At 37.3% G+C, this 19,459-nt stretch overlaps 1 protein-coding gene across 1 annotated transcript in view; it reads right to left on the bottom strand.

Annotated features, from left to right (window-relative positions):
* LOC131425537 (zinc finger and BTB domain-containing protein 18.3) overlaps window positions 1-6,797 on the bottom strand; it is an 84,590-nt gene extending 77,793 nt beyond the window's left edge. The window contains exon 1 of the mRNA XM_058587491.1: window positions 5,745-6,797. The gene's annotated coding sequence lies outside the window, so the exon portion shown is untranslated. The remainder of the gene's footprint in view (window positions 1-5,744) is intronic.
* Window positions 6,798-19,459: the final 12,662 nt, after the last annotated feature.

Raw genomic sequence — 19,459 nt, 5'->3', positions numbered from 1 at the left:
ATAAATGAAAAATCATTCCCGCAGTCATCCTGTGGTTCTGATGGTGGATCGATATGTGTTGATACTGGATAAAGTTCGATCAAATTAGCGGTCAAGAAAACGCACACTGCTATGACAAAGAACCGGCTTCTGTCCGACTACAAATCGGTACGTCAAAACGTCAATCTGTTCCGGTTGCTGCAAGAAAAAAAAACCGTAGATCATTGAACGATGGGCGGACACGTAAAACGCACGAAAAGAGGGATTTGCGATGTTGACTTTTTATTTCTAATTGGTTTGCTTAACACTGGCCGTGTTGCCAGTGTTGTTGAAACTCAAAATGCTTAAACAGAACAATGAATTTCTAACGGTGAAACTCTTATAGGAACAATGGTCATAATTGTTCGGTTCAATTTCTCTAGTTTACTTATATTATAAATTATCAACTGGGTTAGTGAATCCTATTTGAATCACTCGACGAGGTTGAAAGATTTTGCGCATTAATTTGATCTGATTTGATTTTTGTTTTGTTTTGACATTGATGGGTCGTTGTCATTCCGTCAAGTAGGTAAAGCATAAACATTTCCTCTAATTTCGTTGCCTTAATCCTCTCTGTGAAATAACAAAAAATAGGGGACGGCCAGCAATGGTGGCTTACTTGGAGTTAAAATGATCAAAATGAGATGGAATGTTATCAATTCCAAAATACTATTTCGAGAATTGATGACGAAGAATTTAGAGCTTTGGTGCGTGAGAATCGCCGTAAGATGCAAGAAAAGCCTGCTGCATCGTTGGACGGGAATGCAGAATGAGATTTTCATTTTGGAAAATCTCCAAATTCTTTCGGTTTTAAAGATTTCATTGTATGTGAATTCCAGTGCCCAAATATTTCTAATATTCCTTTTATCCCACCAAGAGCATGAAGAAAATCCATGACGAGACTGAAATCTTCAAATCACCAGGTCACGTTCCACTTGAGCCAATTTGTTCTGATTCCTGCTCCGTGTCATATAAAGCCATTTTCCTGTCTTTAAAAGTGTTGGAAATTTAATACCGTACGAGTTGGAGCCAAGAGAAGATGTCTAACGGGGCTATTTCAAGTACGCAATATAGTTAAAGTCACATAAAAAGAAAGTCGGTTTTAGATCGAGATCAAAAGTAGATTTATTAATAGAAACCTAAATAAAACTTATACTCAAACCAAGCGTGCCTGACAAACGGCAACAAAGTGAAATATTCATGGGATTATATTGGTTTTATATAGGTTTTATTGCTAGAGCTCATAACTCCCACAGTGCTGAATTCCTACCACACGCATATGGCTCAAAAGTTGGTGTGATCAAATAAACACAGATTGTCGTTCAACTACATACTGATTTAGTGACGTTCGACCATCAATTTGAAGCTTCTAAGCATAAACGACCGCTAACTTTCATCACGACAACGTCCGACCATATGTTCCGGTTCTCGAAAAAAAAATGATTTTTTTTGCACGGGAATAGTTGAAATTTGACTTGGTTGCTTGATGTCATCCCACATTTAGGCCATCCAACTATCGTCTGTTTCGATCGATGCAGAAAGTACTTACTGGAATACACTAACTCAGCAGAGGTAATCGAAAACTGATTTCATTTATTCTTTCACTCAAAAAACTGAAAAGAAGTTATAAGTTAAGGTTGAAAATTTTTAAATTTTCATTACTTTGAGAAAAAAAAAGATTTCTATGACAAAGTTTTGAATATTAGAGAAAAAATGATTGTGGTAGAAAGTGAGCATTTCCACTCTCCCAACCCACAACATTTATATTAATTCTAGACCCAATACAGCATGGGCAGTAACTCAGTTCGAATGCTCAGATTTATCATTTAGGTACCTTATATGCGAAATCTGATATATTCGCACAATGTGATTACTTACGAGAATCATTCAAGGTCGAATGATTCAATAAACAGTGAAATTGTTTGAAAATGTATTGTAACAGAATTTTCACACTGATTTTAATTGTGAAGGCGGCTATCTTTTAATAGACATAATTTATAAATATTCAAATATTTAACATATTAACATATTAATATTCTGTTTGCTTCCTATCATTTCTGTCATATGCCATTCGGCTCAGTTCGTCGAGATCACAAAATGGATGCAGCTTCCGGAGATGAGATAAAAATTTCCAAAACTTCTATACGTGACATCGCAAAAAACGACACATAATTTTCAAAACTGGTATCCACACAATTCAAATTTTCGGATCTCCGACTTTTTACTTTTACTTTTTACTGATCATTGATTTATGTTTTCAGGTTTACCGGAAGTAGTGATCAAAAGATACCGGAATGGAACTCACATCGATTTAAAAAATTTATAAAGCAAATTTTCGCAACCTTCTATCCAAATGATAGTCGATTGTTATTCAGTTTTATACGCATCCGATCACCGATACCGGAAGACTTTATTCCGTATTTTTAAATCTCAATTATGTTAATCGTGTCATTGTTTTTTTCAAGTAATGCTAGTCTCACTATCTTGCACCGTTGCCACGAGTTCTCAGTTATCCAAAATACCCAAGCGACAAAAAGATTGATCAATCTCAAATGTCTTTACCAAACGAGCGATAGAAAATAAAATGTGCTTCCTCGTAAACAATTTTACGGAGTGGAGTTCAGCCTCTGAGGTGTATTTTTTCAAAAATTTTGGCATTCGCAATTTCAATCATTCATTTAGCTATTTGGAATCTGTCTTTCATTGAGTAACACTAAACTGACTTATGACGGCTTTGCGTCATAACAATACATAATGAGTTAATATTAACGTTGAAATTTTGAAAATAGACTCAAGCCTTATATAAGCGTAGAATACGTACCACTAAAAAACCGCACGACTGCGAAAATTCGCATAAAAAATCGCATAACACAACCGAATAAAATACTGATGTCCCAAAAATTCATAAATCATGAAAAAAAATTTTAGACTTTTGAAATCGATTTTTTTTAAATGTGTAGAAATGCATGAAACGTCAAGAAGAAAATTCTGAAAATTCGCTGAAAATCGCATTTTGCAATTTTAACTTTTGGTTAAAAACTGGCACTCGAGCGGTTTTCCGACACTAAAAAAAATCTTGCAATGAAAATTCTAATATTAATTCTTTAGTTGAAATTATTTCCAGTGGAAAATAAACCCAAATAACTTTCCGTCCGTCAAATTTTGAAATGGGCCGCAGTTATAGTTAAATTTAACTACTCGATACAAAATAACCGCTCATGTGTCTGATATCAATAAAAATTAACCGCGAAATGGTTCACAGCCTAAAAACCATATGAAAATACTGCATAATTTTGAAAATTCACCTTAAGAAAACAGCTTAATATTGAAACTTCACATGAAAAAAACAGCACTGCTTAAAAACTTCACATGAAAAATTTCGCATATCTTTGAAAATTTGCATTAAAGAAATAACATAACTTTAAAAAATCGCATTAAAGAAACCGCATAACTTTGAACATTCGCGTGAAAAAAACAGCAGAAACTTAGATATTTTGCATGAAAAAATCCACATAACTTAGTAAATTCACATTAAAGAAACACATAACTTCGTAAATTCGCATTAAAAAACGCATAACTTTGAAACTTTGCATAAAAAAAACACGCATAATTTTAAAAATTCACATTTAAAAAATATCGCAATATTTGACAATTTCGCATAAAAGAACCCCCATAACTTCGCATTGGAGAAACTTGAAAAATACCGCCTAAAAACCACGAAAAAACCTCTGAAAAAGAGATTGGAGTGTAGTTATGAGATTTAGAACAAATTAACCCTTTCCTTCCCTACTCCTAGACAAACGTAGACCTCTATGAAACCCCACCTCCACCCTGGTTTATGAACGGTTCCTCGGTCTCAGGTTCCGGAAGTTGAACTCTACTTCCGGAACCTGAGACCGAGAATGTCCGAAATGGAAATTACATCGTTTTCTTTCAAAAACGTCGAGGAGAAAAGCATTACACCACAGATTTCATTTGAACTTCATGCCATGTAATTTCCAAATCGGACATAAAGTTCTCTTTTACGAGGCATGTTTGAATAAGGGCGTCTATTTCAACATCGATCAGCCGTAACACGTTTCAACGTGTGAATATCTGCACCTATACTATTGGTACTGCTATTTCTGGTTTGGTTTTGATTAGACGGTCATTTGCCTAGCTGTGCGTACAGTGAACAGTGTCCGCGTTCCCGCCTGCTACGATACAAGTTTGGTGTGCAGAATAATTGATTTGTTAACATACACGCTTTACCCAGAAAGAAGTCACATTATTTCTTATTGAATGGCTTTAATTGAAATCATGATTAATTTTAGTAATTTAAATTGTAAACGTACAAAAATGAACATATGAAATGACGAATGTCGAATCACTAATAAATCCGAGCCAATCCACAACAAACGACTGGAAATGGGGAAATCACATTCACATTCACAGTCCCTCAATCGCACCGAACACGAATTGGGAAATTTGAAATCAAATTGTAAATGATTAATACAGGAAGAAAGAGAGCGTATTTTGTTGTGAGAGAGCGGAGCAAAAAACAAAACGACTAACCTACGCAAACTTAAGTGATATAGCAAACATTAACAAAGAACGTTACTCGCCCATGACTCAGGACCAGAAAATTATAGGCAATCATCAGTGTCGCAGTGTTGTTGTGGTTTGTCTGTGCAAACTCGTAGACAATCTTATCTTTTTCAGTAGATCAAAATGAATGAAATATTTCGAAATTATTCGGACTATTTGTATTTAAGTCACAACGAAATTCCTCGGAGTTTGACTGTTTGGACTAATTAGTTTCTAATCCAGTTCATAGGATGTGGTTTCGAATTCTTCCAACTTCAGTTTCGTTATTATAAAAACATTGACGCTAGGACTTAAAACCAATTTAGAGTGTAAATCAATTGAGTAATAAACAAAACGATGAACTGCCACGACTACTAGGATCAATAAAAGTACGACCCAGCTATGTTCAAATGTATTTCATTATATTTTTACAGCCCCTAAAGTAAATTTTCAGTGCAAATTCCGGATCACATTCGAAATCTTTAACAATACCTATCCAGTGCAGAACGTTACTTGACGACGGGAGATAGATTTTAGCAACGTAAAACCCACCCAAATCCCACTGGGACCGGTCCATAAACGACAAACGTCGGGTTGAGGCACGAGAAAGGTTGACCCGAAACACCAGCGAACCCCTCGTACCGAGCTAAAAGGACTTCCAAGCGACGGAAGGAGTAGAAGGGGAGAAAGAAAAACGACTCAAATTACTCAGAAAAAGCGGGGGGAAAATCAATACTTTGGAAACTCTCCGGTCGGTACGACAATAGCGTGTGGCCCAAGTTCCAATGCGGATTTCCGACGACGGATTGGGGAATTTTCCGTTCGGTTTGTGAGTTGGAATGTGAAAATTTCCATCGTGAAAGGTTTGAATTTCACTTTAGAGCAACAAACATATGTTCAATTACATCCCATTTCCAACGTCTTCTATTCCGAAAAAACACAACATTCAGAATGCACTGACATTTTCCCGTTTGCCAGGCCACCTTTGATGAAAAATAAACGAAAACTACTACCAAGCCCAAACTGAAACCAAACAAACAAACAAACAAACGAATGAACAGAATCTCATAAAACACCACAATTTAACGCACCTCCCATTGTGTACCAATTTCACACCCGCTAATTGGTCTTTAAGCATGCATTAAGGTTCATCGACTTACCCGAAAAGTTCCGTCTCTGCGTGGTCTTTGTTGTTTGTGCTCTCTTTTATGGATTTTCTCTATCTCCGCGACGGGTTTGCGCGCAGCCCGGCAGCTTATCAGCGCCTGCTACGCGATGACGTCTTTTTTATTGTTGGTTCCGAATCGGACCGACCGACTGTGGATGCCGAGGGGCGGTCTGATTATTGTTTCTATTTTTTCCCCCAGCACTTGTTCCGTTATCAGTGTTTTGTACACAAATCGTAATCACTCTGATAGATCTTCGATATTTGCCAGTTTGTTTGTGCAAAAGATGCTTTATTTACGTTTTACTGCCAACAGTTTCAATCCTCCTCGGTCGCTGTATGCCGATTATTTCCGAGAACTTGAAGCACACTCAACTGTTTTCGCTTCGCACCGAAAAAAAAACCAAGCGCTTTTTGCCGTGCTTCCCCCTTCAATGCAAATGACTCGTGGAAAATACTTCGACTTTTTTTATCACTTACCAAATGCTACAGTCGTCAGCAAACGAACACACGCGCAAAGTTTAATTTTTTTCCCTACTCTCGCTCTTCCCGTAAAACAATGGGTTTTATTCGTATTCACTTGCTCAATTCTCACACTTCAGTCGACCTTAAGCCAGCTTCGACAGTACGAAATTACAATACTGCCCCTATCTATCAGCATAGGGAGAGAGACGACTTCGTCGAGGGGGCGGTGATTCACACGTGTTCCAAAAATGACACTTGTAGATTGCTCGACAAAAAAACTCACTATCAGCAGGAAGGAAAATTGATAGCCTCAAAACGGTCACTCACTGTTATTTGCGCTGAAGTCGATAAAATACCGAGACTGGAACAAAACAAAAAATCCCAATCCGACAACGACGACAGTGGGGCAAATAAACACTAAAAAAACACAATTCCCGGAAAAAGCTGAACACCGCGCCGAGATCTAATCCGTTGAATATTGAATGTACAGTATTTTATTTATTATTTATTTGTTTTTTGTTGTCTATCAACCTTGTGCGCGATCACGTACCAACGTTCCGTTCTCGTTGCAGGCTGTTTTCGAAATGAGATGACGAAATGAACTCTCTGCCCAATGACGATGCGAGAGCCCGACTTTTGCATTCTTTTCGCTCCATCTGACGTTCTTTTTCCGCTAGGGACCACCGTTGCCTCTCTTTCTTCACTGAATTCACTTTTTTGTAATCATTCCCTCCGTCAAACTGGTGTGAGTGGAAGGTTTTTTGTTATTGTTCGCTTCTCGCTCACTCTTGCGGTTTGCGAATGTGCATTTGCGAGAGAGTATATCGGAAGAGCGAACAAAAAACGTGCGTTTTTGCTGCTCAATGCAGTTTACACATTATTGTTGCGCGTTTAATCAAAGAGCGAGAGAGTTTGTTTCGAACGATGAATGTGTAGTGGTGGCAATGGTAGTGATAACAAAAAATCGAATGAACGTTATTATATACTTGAAAATGCTGAGAGAGAGAGAGTGAGGAAAATTGCATGAATGAACATCGACGAAGCGCTCTGGTAATTTATTTACATTTATGCAGCAATTTATGCCGTTGCATTTGCGAGAGTGATTACTCTACACTCTCAGTGTGAATTGCTCAGTGATTATGGTTACTTTGAGCTGTGGTTTCTTAAAGTTGAAATAGCGGGAGTCAACTTTTCGAACATTGTTTTCGCATTTTTCGTAAGGCACCAAGTAAGAGACGCATCTAAAGTAGTACTGCTACTGATATTGAAAAGGTAGTTGAGCATGTTTTTTGGTGTGAACAAATATATTTCTGGATAAAATGTTCAAAACGACGATAGTAACAATGAGAGGTTTTCTTTGTTTACTTTCTTTCTCGATTATTGCGAAATATTCCTGCATTTTTCGGTAATGCCTTCAGTGCGGGTTAAAAGATAATAGCTTTAGTTAATATTATCGTTAAATAATTGGATAAAATTATTACTAAGAATACCGTAATAATCGAAAGAGAAAGTAAACAAAGAGAATCTCTTATTGTTACATTTGTCGTTTTGAACATTTTATACAGATTTCTTTTGTATCAATCAAACATAATGTTTTCAAACTCGACCGGACAGTTCTATTACGCCGCTGATTTTACGGAGAAATCGTCGACTACCTTAGTATGATGGTACTCACTTAAAACCGATTCGCGAGCTCGACATTATGAAATGCCGAATACGATCGGCAAGAAATAATTTTACAGCATGTTCAGTAATCCACATGCTCTTCTCCGAGATTCGGTAAAGTAAAATTCTGAAATCTCGGTAGTATGAACAAGTCAGTAAAGTAAAGTTAACATGATTAAAAAAAACTCAATTTCTATCATCCTTGGCTTTTGTGATAATTATTTCTTGCAAAAATATAGTAAAATTTCTTGCAAAAATAAAGTAAAACCGTTTCTACGCTCGGTTACTCTTCATTACTCGATTACTCTTTACCGAGCTATCTGCAAAATTGTTACTGACAAGCTCGAAAATAAGTGACAGCTATCAAATTTTGGATTTCCGAGATTCTCAGTAATTATGTATTCTACTGAGATGATTACCGAGTAATCGGCCGTGCAAATATAGGAAATTTTTTACCGAAATTTAGCAAATGATGAAATCACGGTTATTAATTTCTCAACTGTTTACGGTTTAGATCATTTTAAACTCCAGTGAGAATTTTCACAAACTTATATTTTCGATTACTTTATCAAACATCATGACCTGACATTGTTATCTAAAGTGCTCAAGGTAAAGCTTAACAACAGGCAGCAGATCCTGGTTCTTGAACTTGGAGCATGGTTCTAACAAAAACGGGAAGGGATTGCTGTGATCAAAGCAGCCATCGATGCAAGCTACCGAAAAAAATTTATCAGCATGGGAAGTATGGGAAGCGATTCGTACAAAAAATCGAAGGAGGCGTAGTGAAACCATGTTATAGAATACCTCCAATCATTCTGACAACTTTGAGTTGGTGTTCCAGAGGTCAGTGAAAAATATCAATATCGATTATATTAACCTACACGGATAAAAATCTATCTATGAAATCATGACTTATTAATTCATGATAGACATGATTCATGATTTCCTAATTTTTAATAATGGTACCGGCAATGAATTTTTACCCGTATACACATTTGCCTATTGGATACAAGTATGGCGTTTGGGAAACATGTAACTGAATTACAAAGGTCTACCTCGAAAATTTTCCATTTGTTTCAAACAAATTTGTTTGTTAAGTTAAAGAAAAGCGATGGTTACTTTCACAATTTTATTGATTATTTTTAGAAACAATCACAGTTGGCGAAGCCTAATTTTTGTTTGAAGTATTCTTTATAGTATTGTTTAATTTACCTAAGAACTTTCAACTGTCAAACTGAAATGACCAACATTATTATCGATCAAAAACAACAACGAGTTGATGATTTTGAGCAGTGTTTTGAGCTGTTATATCGAAATAAAACCGATTTTTTTCGTCGATATATAACAATGGACGAAACATGGCTCCATCACTTCACTCCGGAGTCCAATCGACAGTCAGCTGAGTGGACTGCACGCGATGAACCGAACCCAAAGCGTGAAAAGTCTCAACAATCGGCCGGTAAGGTTATGGCGTCTGTATTTTGGGATTCGCATGGTATAATTTTCATCGACTACCTTGAAAAGGGAAAAACCATCAACAGTGACTATTATATAGCGTTATTAGAGCGTTTGAAGGACGAAAATTAAAAATAAAACGGCCTCATTTGAAGAAGAAAAAAGTTTTGTTTCATCAAGACAATGCACCGTGTCACAAGTCGATGAAAACCATGCTGAAATTAAACGAATTGGGCTTCGAATTGCTCCCTCATCCACCGTATTCTCCAGATTTGGCCCCCAGTGACTTTTTCCTGTTCTCAGACCTCAAGAGAATGCTCGCTGGTAAAAAAATTTAGAAGCAATGAAGAGGTAATCGCTGAAACTGAGGCCTATTTTGAGGCAAAGGACAAATCGTACTACAAAAATGGTATCGAAAAGTTGGAAGATCGCTATAATCGCTGTATCGCCTCTGATGGCAATTATGTTGAATAATAAAAACGAATTTTGGCAAAAAAATGTGTGTTTCTATTAAACGATACGAACTTTTCAGCCGAACTGTTACGATCGCATCACTAACCATGCAATTGTCATGAACACTTCCGAATAGACTGTAAAGTCTAGAGAGAAAGTGCGCCATTCTATTTCGCTTTTTGTTAACATAAACCTTTCGAATTGTTTACATCATACCTCCCGCCTTTTCCATCTATGAGAAGCATTTTGACACTAACCGGACAAAAACCAAATGAACTCAGTCAAAATTTTCAAAGCAAAACTTGTTTCGTGGTGAATACGAGTTACTTCACTATAGGGCGCCTTTTCAAATTTTTATCCTGTACATAAATGGATAGAACTTAATCGTGAATATCTCTTGGCAGCAACATCATTTCTTCTCCATGCCATCGGAAATATGTTCAGCAATTTATGATAAAATATTCAGTAGAATGAGATATCCAAAAATAACTCAAAGTTGAAATTTTTTTAAATGTTTGGTAAGAACGAGCATTAAGATGAAATTCAGTATGTACCAAAATAAGGCGCGCAATCTTCCAAACACATGAACTGAACGCATCATCGCACAAAGCGTATCATGCAAAACTGAAACAAAAAAGGCGGGTGGGTAATGTCAGAGACATAACTGGATGTCGTGAATACGAAAACAACTGACATGTTCCTTAACACTTCCGAATATCAATTAGTTGATCAATTGTATGAATTATGCAAGCATTCCCCTTTTCCACATTTTTCGCAGAAACGAAGAAGCCTTCACTTGATCTCGATTACTGTGAATTTCACATAGCGAAAAGTGCAAAAATCTAACCAAACTGTTATAGATTTGCACTAAACTGAGGATATTTCCTCCCGATTTGCGAACAACAAATCCTAATAGTTCTTTAGAAAACTTTTAGAGCCATTAGAACGGCTGATTTTGTGTAATGCTCTCCACCGTTGCATTTTCACCAATTCAAATGACTGGCAGCTGCGACGTAATCGCTCTTGTCGGAAGCGAAACTAGCTTTGCAAATGACACAAAATATATCTGCTCGCAGTGGCGATAGAATCCAAACTGATCCAATTTTTGTTGAGAGGCTTGTTTTTACCTGATTTCGTTTGTAGCTTTTTCACTAATGGGCGGTCCTAACGGCTATAAAAATAGCAGCATATAGAATTTTAATTTTGATATTTCATTTCGGATTTGCGTTTCATTGAAAGAAACTATCAGGATGCTATACGGGATTCATTCCTGCCTTTCAGAAGGACCAAATTGTGGAACTCACTACGATATTAAACACTGCTCGGAACATTTTCTCGAACGATTTGTTGTACAGCAGCAGATATTTTGTTCTCTTCCTCAGAACGCGTTCTGATTGACTAGTGTTGACATGGGTCAAATGAGACAGGTTTTTCAAAAGTGTACTTTTGAAACACTTCAATGCCTTTTCTTTACACGCTTAAGTTGAAAAATTTCGATTCTATTGGTAGTTAGATTATATAAATCCTTTCACAGATCACTGAGCTATGAGCTTTAAAAATACGAGCAAGGCAAACGCGCCTTATGAATTCTCTTTGATACTCGTTTATACCAAACATTTCAGAAAAGTTTAATTTTGAATTATTTGAGATTATGTCACACAACTGAATATTTTATCATAAAATTGTGATCATATTTCCGATGGCATGTAGCAAAAATTATGTTGATTCGTTAGATACAACAAGAGATATTCACGATCAAAAACTTATCACTCTCTCAGAGGGTAAATTTTGGAAAGGCACCCCATAGTAAAGTAAGTCGTATTCACGACAAAATTGATGATGGAAACATAAAGCACCCATTGAGATTTATTATTGAAATATTAAACATTCAATTGAAAACGATCGACACAAATAAAATGTTGATGAAAGAACATTCAAATGCGAAATGATGACAAAGGTATTATCTCACTGCAAGGTGAATTAAGCAAATTCCTTAGTTTCATTTTTTGAAATCAAATAAGAATAAAACAGTTTTTCACAGTGTATACTTTTCCCCGAAGACACCAAATTAACCGGACGAACCATTTTTCAGCAATACCATGTTTTTGAAATTTTCCAAGAAATTTGCGCCTAGCTTCTTCTCGAAAGTAAGACTTATTTTACGGTTTGGTCACGAAGAGCCACCCGTATGCAAAATTTGAACCACTTGAAAAAACAAAAATTTTATTTTAACAAAAAATCGTGATTTCCGGTGGAACTATTTCAGTAGCTGTCACTGCCAGTCCGAAACGAACATTCTCATACCAAAAAGAGCAGGAGAATATTCTTTTCGAAGCCTAAACGTCGACACTCACAGAAAAGTCTGATGGGTCATCCTCCTTCTGTAAAATCTTGTCAGGTGAAATATCAAAAATCGCTTTCTATCTAAATTCTTCATACTTCCTTGCGAGCCTTGGAGATTATGGCGACCACCAATAGTGGTTACCCAGTTTACGGACAAATACTGACCGAGCTGTTTTTCATTGAGGATAGATTTCAATCAAAGTAACAGTCGACTTTTTGAAAAAAAAAAAAACAAAAGTTCTTTGAGCTTGGGGTTTCTACCTTATTTAAACGCTCCTCGAAAGAGATTGAATATGGAATAAATTCGAAATAGCTAACGATTCACTTTTGAAAACTAATTGAAACGAGAAAAGAATACGAATTCTGCACCAACTCAGCTAACTGTTCAATTTCTTGTTCATTTCTGAACGCAAGGGTAGTTGGACCATGGCCAGTTAGTCTATTAATAATCAGCCTAGGCAGCCACAATCAGTGCGATCAGCTGCTCGGGTAACATTATCAACAACCCTTCCAGCTCGTAAACAATTGTAACGGAAATTCGATACGTTTCTAATGAATCTTTACCCTTTTTTTGCAAAAAAAAAGTAGCGACCCAACATCGCAGCAAGCGGTTTCCGTGGGAAACTTTCTTCCCAGTGTTCAATATTTTCGTCAATTTCGAACGGTTTATGGCACCAATATCAATTTCTCAGGTTTCAATCCGTTCACTAGTGATCTTGCGAAGAAAAAGGATATTTCCGAAAAAAACATCTTCGTCAGCTACCAAGCTGTACAAACATCATTTTTCAATGTGCCGAGTTAGATTCTTCATTAATAACACACGCAAACAAAAGATATCTTATAAAAAAAATCTAATCTTTCCCCTCTTCCTCAAAGCCAGAACGGAAACCGACTACGATTGAAAAGATCACAGTACGTAAGCATTCGAAACAGGACGGAAAATGTAACCCGTCGGATCGCGGCCGAGGGGCAGCTGACTTTTTTTTTCGAAAAAAAAGTACACCGAATTCGTCCACGGGAAATGACGAGTCTTACCAAACAGCCGAAAACAAAAAAAAAATTGAAGATTTTATAGGGTTAAACCCGAGAGGTCTGACGGTTGTTCGTCTGCCTTTTCATTAATCTTCTGAGGTGCGCACCGATCGTCCCGGCGTCCGCCCCTCTAGCCTTGCTTTGATCAGGACGTCAACGTCATCAGTTGCGTAACCTTAAACCTTCAGGATCGAAAGGACGACGAGAGCGACGAAGCTCATTGCTTTTGAACTTCGGGCAAGGTCGATTCCGATTACGGCTCACAAACGAACCGGGAGGGATTTCAAGGGTGAAGCATATTTTGATGAATCGTAATCGAGCGTTTAGGAGAAAATTTCATTTTTTTTCTTTCATTTTTTATGGACGGATCAAGTGGGTTTCGTTCGATTTATGTTGTTTTGTAGTCTTGAACATTTTCGGAATTCAACAATTGGGGGAAAAGAGTTCAACAGTGCGTTTTAAGTTTACTTTCTCACAGTAATTTTATGGAACAGTCTCATCCATGGTTAAGATGCTATCGTCCAGCTGATGGAAGATTGATTTTCTTTCTTCGGTAGTTTTTTAACACCCCGGAAAGATGAAATTCGAAACTTTCATTGACGTTTCCGTTGATCGAGTTGCGAGTGATAAATTGACCGATGTGATTGATGATGTCGCGAATTTCAGAGTCTGAGTTTTCATGGGAAAAGATCGTCCAACGGTTTTTAATTTCATTTAAAAAATCTCACATATTCCTGATTTTTAAACCCAGATGCTTATACCTGATATTTAAATCCAGATTTAATTTATGTTCATTGCTGGAGTTCTGGAGTGTATTAAAAAAGCGCAGTCTAGAAAACGAGACGATCCAAATTTTGAGTGACGTTGATAAAAACAAAAGGTTTATATCTTTTTCGCTTGAGAATACTGAAACTGACCCAGAATAGTTTTATCAAACAAACACTCGCGCGAAACTGTGTTGGGTTCGCACCTAGCAACGGAAGTGTGAGCAAGCCCGTAATAAGAATCCGGATCGAAACTGATTCGATGACAGTTCATTGACGTTGAATCTTGGTTCGGAATTGGTCTCAAACAAACGGTTTAACAGCAGTTAGAATGGAAATTGGGTTAGTTTTGACATCAAGCGAAAACCACAAAAGTTTACAATTTTCAATGCAAGAATTGCATCGCTATGAGTGTCAAGACATTGAAACATCTTCAGCATGGCTAAAGCTGCAGATAGAGGGAGCACAGGTGACTGATATTAGCAGACCAACGGCGGAAATATTGCTAGCAGCAAATCAAAGAGACCCTGTCAGAGTACGAATCCGCTCAGCTTTCACTCTGACAGGGTCTCTTTGATTTGCTGCAAGTATGCTTCCGACTTTTGGTCTGCTAATGTCAGTCACCAGCTGGTCTCAGCTTCTCGCGCTCACTCTGTCTGTAGTCTTAAGAGTAAATTCAGCGAAAAAAAATTTATATGACAGACTATAACTTACTAAAAAGGGACGCATGTAACGCTCCGTAATGCATACAACTCACGAAAAAATAACGCAAGTAACACTTCGTAACGCCTATGTTTCAAAAAAGTAACGCATGTAACGTTTCGTAATGCTTATAATTTACAAAAAATTATTGCAAGTAACGCATGTAACGCTTCGTAACGCCCAAAACTTACAAAAGAGTAGCATTTTTAACGCTTCGTAACGCCTGTAATTTACGGAAAAGTAACACATGTAACGCTTTGCCACACCTATAACTTACAAAAAAGTAACACATGTAACGCTTCGTAACATATAACGCTATGTAACGCTTATGATTCACAAAAAAGTAACGCATATAACGCTTCGTAACGCCTAAAACTCACAAAATAGTAACATTTGTAACACTTCGTAATACCTGTAGCTTACTGAAAAGTAACGTAACCTATAACGCTACGTAACACCTATGATTCACAAAAAAATAACGCCTGTAACGCTTCGTAACGCCTAAAACTTACAAAATAGTAACATTTGTAACGCTTCGTAACACATGTAGCTTACTGAAAAGTAACGTAACATATAACGCTACGTAACACCTATGATTGACAAAAAAATAACGCATGTAACGCTTCGTAACTCCTATAACTTACAAAGAAGTAATGCATGCAACGCTTTGTAACGCCTATAACTTACTAAAAAGTAACGCATGTAATGTTTCTTAATGCCTATAACTTACAAAAAAGCGACTCATGTAACAGGCGTTGACTCAGATAGGCCTCAAAAATTTCGTAACGTATAAAGCTTCAAAAATTAAAATACTGTTTTATGTATTTTATGTATTATTATTGGGGTTTCATCCTCCATTTTATATGGGTTTGACTCTGTTCTGCTTCGTAGGACCTGCCACTGCGTGCTTTATCGACAGTGCAGTTGGTGTAATCTACAGGATCAACAGCCCCATAATATTTCTCAAACTTTTTTTTCGTTTCTGTTTCTGATTTCGGGAGGGGCCAGGGTCCCTTTGATTTGCTGCAAGTATGCTTCCCACTGTTAGTCTGCTAATGTCAGTCACCAGCTCGACTCAGCTTCTCGCGCTCACTCTGTCTGCAGTCTTAAGAGTAAATTCAGCAGCTGAAAATTTAACATGAGAGATGGATACAAGAACTGAAACTGAAATACCCAGAAAGCCGTTTTTGTTTTATTGATTCGAACTGTCAATTTTAAAATTGGCATTCAATGGCCTTCTATTTTTTTTTCTATATTTGAAACACGAATAAAATGCTGCTGGGGTTGCCAGTTTTTGTTGTTATAATTTCCAGAATGAAATTTTAAAACTATTACTTAAATTTTTCATCTAGAACTAGAGCAATCCTGGAGATAGAAGTAGACCCAATTTTACGACTAGTTTCAAATCGTACAATCATGTTGTTTCAAGATATGCACTCACTCAGAGATGAACCGATTTTCTCAAACTTATACCATGTTCACATTAGCGCTGATATCACTTGATATACTGAGATGATATGGACGACGACATATGGATATCATGTCGAAGTGTTCACATATGATCGAAATGATATCGTTTGACAATCAAGTTGTCATATTGAATGTTCTCATTAGAAATAAGATCAATAATATTACTTTTCTCTATTAAAATTAAATCAAGAGTTGAAGTTTTGCATTTTATGGTCTCCGAACGCCAGTATTCGTTGAAAAATTCGAAATTATAATGGTTGTTCATTGTCACTCTCGAAGTGACGTTCAGAAATGAGTGCGTTCAATGCCATTATCCGTGTTGCTAGTTGCGATTTTGGACAACTCGACATGATATCGTACATGATATCCCGGATATCATGCCAAAATGATAATACGCGTTGACATCAAATTGTATGGGATATCAAGTGATATCGCACATGATATCATCGGATATCAAGTAAATCCGTATATCACTTGATATCAGCGCTAATGTGAACATACTATTAGATTAGATACGCCTTATCATAAGAGCATGTTGAGGAGTGTTCTAGTTCTAGATGCATAATTTATGCCAGTTTTAATATTCAAATCTAGAATTTATAATAAAATAAACTGGCAGCCACAGCAACCTTTTATCTGTGTTTCAAATCCAACAATTGAGCCCAAGTCATTCAGTAATAGCCGTTCAACCGAGAAGGTTGTGTATAGAAGCGTACAGTTTAATAACGCTGGTTGGTTTACACGCGTTAAATACGACCACGGTTGAACTACAGGTAGAGACCTGTTGGCAGCAGCCGTTAAAACGTATAGTCGTGCGGCATAAGAGAGCCCTAGTGCTGGGCCAAGCTGGTGAAGGAAACAACAAAGGGCGTTTCCCAAACTCTACCCAGGCCGCAATATACAGCCACAAGTGCTGAGCAGGAGAGTGCAAAGGCACATCGAAGAGGAAGAGTGCAAAGGCACATAGAAGCAGGAGAGTGCAAAGGCACACCGGTGCGAAGGCACTTCGGTGCAGAAGCATATCGGTGCGGAGCACTAGGAAGAAGGAGACAAGACAACTCGGTCTTTCCACTGCCATACAACACGCAGGTATATACCGGTGACCTGCGCTGGTTACAGCTGGCGAAGACGAAAGCAAATCGGAATTCGAGTGGTGCTGGATGTCAGGTAGCAGTAGCATCACATCATATTCTATCGCTACAGTGAGCTTCAGCATTGTATCAACGTCCAGATACATCCAACAAGAACATCTAGAGCAACGAGGATCTACACGGCAGTGCAACGGAGATAGACAACAATTTCAAGGTAGAAGTTTTTTTCTTTTCCTTTTGATTGAGTACTGTGTAGTGTTGGTTTCAAATTTTATTTTAAAGTTTAGTTAAAATTTTTAATGTAATGGATGAATCCATGGACGTAAATCCTAGCATGAATCCGATACCCCCACGAACGAAAAAATATCAGGAGAGCTCTTCTGGGCCTTGGATAGTCTTTTTTAGACGTATATCAAAGCCATTAAACATTTTTCAAATTAATAAAGGTTTGACATCACGATACTCTTCAATCAAAGAGATCATAAAAGTAAATAACGATAAAATTCGTGTTGTGGTAAATAATTTGAAACACGCGAATGATATTGTCTCTTCGGAACATTTCAATAAAGAGTATAAAGTTTACATACCCTCCAAAGATGTCGAAATTGACGGTGTTGTTACCGAAGCGAGTCTTTCGGTAGATGATTTACTCAAGCATGGTGTTGGTCGTTTCAAGAACTCTATGCTTGAGGGTGTGAAAATACTGGAGTGCAAACAACTGTACTCAGTAGTTCATGAAGAGGAAAAAAAAGTTTATCGCCCATCAGACTCGTTTCGAGTGACATTTGCCGGGTCTGCGTTGCCGTCCCATGTCTATGTCGATAAAATTCGCCTCCCTGTTCGGCTTTTTGTTCCAAATGTAATGAATTGTACGAACTGCAAAAAATTCGGCCACACAGCTACTTACTGTAGTAATAAACCAAAATGTATTAAGTGTGAAGGGCCTCATAAAGATAATGATTGCAACAAGGAAATTGAAAAATGTATTTATTGTGGGAATAGTCCTCATGATGATATTTCAGTATGCACTGCATTTAAAGTGCACAAAGACAAAATTAAGCTTTCTTTAAAAGCACGGTCTAAGCGCACATATGCAGAAATGCTTAAAACGGTCATTGATGTCCCCCCTTTGGAAACCGAAAACGGGTTTTCAAATCTAGAGGAACCAGAGGACTCTGACTCTGACGAAAATAGTGAAGGTAATTCGTTTATCACTACCCAAGGGTCAGTTAAGAGAAAGAAGTCTTCCTCCAAATTACCAAAAAAGACACCTAAAATTTCATCTTCAAAAAAAGATCCCCGTGTTAAACAAAAAAAGTCAAAACCAAAGACTGTGCCTCCTGGTTTGTCAAATTCACAAACCAATCCAGGATCTAGTACAGAAAAAGATAATAATCCAGTGGGCTCCATTTCACAGCCACCAACAGGATTACTGAAGTTTTCGGAAATTGGAAATTGAATGGATTTTCTCAGCATTCAATATATCTGAACCCTTAAAGACCCTCATAATGGCATTCCTTCCAATAGCTAGAACCTTTTTGAAGCAGTTATCAGCTCAATGGCCAATTGTCTCAGGTTTTGTATCTTTTGATGGATAATTTATCACCCGTCGCAAATGATACAATCACTGTCCTGCAGTGGAATTGTCGAAGCATCATGCCAAAACTTGATTCATTTAAAATATTATTGCATAGTCAAAAATGTGATGTATTTGCTTTATGCGAAACATGGCTTACTTCAAACATAGCTTTAAATTTTAATGATTTTAACATTATACGTCTCGATAGAGACTCTCCGTATGGTGGAGTGCTTTTGGGAATTAAGAAATGCTATTCCTTTTATAGATTAAACATCCCTTCAACTTCTAGTATAGAAGTTATTGCTTGCCAAATAAATATTAAAGGCGAAGATATTTGCATAGCTTCGGTTTATATTCCTCCAAAAGCACAAGTTGGACAGCGACAGCTTAATGAAATGGTTGAAGCCCTTCCTGCTCCACGATTGATTCTGGGGGATTTAAATTCGCACGGAATGATGTGGGGTTCCGTTTACAATGATAGCAGATCATCTTTAATACAAAACATTTGTGACAATTTTAGCATGACGGTATTAAATATGGGTAGCATGACACGGATCCCAAGACCTCCGGCACGCCCAAGTGCATTAGATCTATCTCTTTGCTCAACATCAATTCGACTAGATTGCACCTGGAAAATACTGCCTGATTTACACGGTAGCGATCATTTACCAATCATCATCTCAATTAGCAG

Source organism: Malaya genurostris, chromosome 1 (assembly GCF_030247185.1).
Source record: "Malaya genurostris strain Urasoe2022 chromosome 1, Malgen_1.1, whole genome shotgun sequence".
Taxonomy (NCBI): domain Eukaryota; kingdom Metazoa; phylum Arthropoda; class Insecta; order Diptera; family Culicidae; genus Malaya; species Malaya genurostris.
Note: the sequence above shows the minus strand (reverse complement) of the source record. Positions and strands in the feature narration are given on the sequence as shown.